Source organism: Elephantulus edwardii, unplaced genomic scaffold, assembly GCF_000299155.1.
Source record: "Elephantulus edwardii isolate Elephantulus edwardi_28Jun2011 unplaced genomic scaffold, EleEdw1.0 scaffold00250, whole genome shotgun sequence".
NCBI classification, from domain to species: domain Eukaryota; kingdom Metazoa; phylum Chordata; class Mammalia; order Macroscelidea; family Macroscelididae; genus Elephantulus; species Elephantulus edwardii.
Genome location: NW_006400000.1, coordinates 1,161,999 through 1,163,526, shown reverse-complemented (window position 1 = coordinate 1,163,526; position 1,528 = coordinate 1,161,999). Strand labels below are relative to the sequence as shown.

Genomic DNA, 1,528 nt, shown 5'->3' with positions numbered 1-1,528 from the left:
AGAGTATTGAATGTACCATGGACTGACAAGAAAAGAAACAGATTCATCCTGGAGAGGGTTAAACCAGGCTGCTCCTTAGAGGCAAGGATTCTGGGGCTTCGTCTGACGTACCTTGGACATGTTGTAAGAAGGGACAAGTCCTTGAGAGGGACATCATGCTTGGGAGGGTGGATGGATTGCGCAAGAGGGGAAGACCCTCTACAAGGTGGACTGATTCAGTGACTGGAGTAATCGAGATGGGTGTGTCAGAGGCAGTGTGACTGGCACAGGATAGAGCAGGGCTTAGGGCTGTTGTACAGAGGGTCGCTATGAGTCGCAAGTGACTCTACGGCACATAACAACAACAACAACAACAACTCATCTTAGTGTTTCCTGACTGCTGGTGCCAAGAGTGTTAACTATGTATTTTAACAAGATGAAATTGTTAACACCTTAATCTCTTCTCCTTCTATCATGCTGTTGCTTATGAGCCCAGTGGTGAGGATCTTTATTTTATTGATGGGGAAATGCAATCCACATTGAAGGCTGAAGTTCTTGATCTTCTGCAGTAAATGCTTCAAATCCTCTTCTGTTCTGTCAGCAAAGTTGTGTTGTCTGCATAACACAGGATGTTGATGAGTCTTCCTTGAACCCTAATGCCACATTCTTCTTCATAAAGTCTAGCCTCCCTGGGACTTACGCATATCTATAGATCTAGAAGCAAAAATGAGTAATGAATGTGGTTCCTGGGAACATTTATCAATGTCTGCTAAAAGAACGGCATCAGATGATGGATGACACAGGTAATGTTCCAGGTGCCTTTTCGTCATTTCAGACATAGCTGGATTATTGTCATGAGATGGAGGTGGTTGTTGTTGTTATGTGCCGTCGAGTTGCTCGCGACTTGTAGCAATCCTATGTACAACAGCCCTAAATTCTGCTCTGTCCTGTGCCAATCACACTGTCTCCCATACATGCATCAGGATTTCCCCAGTCACTGAATCAGTCACCTCATAGAAGGTCTTCCCCTCCTGTGCTGTCCCTCCACCCTCCCAAGCATGAAGTCCCTCTCCAAGGACCGGTCCCTCCTTATAACATGTCCAAAGTATCTTAAAGGGAGCCTTAGAATCCTTGCCTCCAAGGAGCCGCCCAGTTTAACCCTTTCCAGGATGAATCTGTTTGTTTTCCTAGCAGTACATGGTACCCTCAATACTCTTCTGCAGCACCACAGCTCAAAGGCATCAATTCTTCTATCCTCCTTAGTCATTGTCCATCTCTCTGATGCATAACAAGTGATAGCAAATACTATGGCCTGTATCAGACGCACCTTAGTCTTCAGAGAGACACCATTGCTCTTCAGTACTTTGGAGAGGTCCCTAACAGCAGACTTTCCCATAGCAATATATCTTAATTTCCTGACTATTGGTGCCAAGAGTTTTGACTGTGGAGCCAAGCAAACTAAAGCTGTGAACAATCTCAATCTCTTCACCATCCATCCGGATGCTTCCAATTGGACCAGTGGTGAGAATCTTTGTCTTCTTGACATTGA

At 45.1% G+C, this 1,528-nt stretch overlaps 1 pseudogene across 1 annotated transcript in view; it reads right to left on the bottom strand.

The window, feature by feature from the left end:
- The window catches only part of LOC102861565, a 6,846-nt pseudogene that overhangs the window by 3,575 nt on the left and 1,743 nt on the right, over nt 1-1,528 (bottom strand). The gene's annotated exons all lie outside the window — the stretch shown is intronic.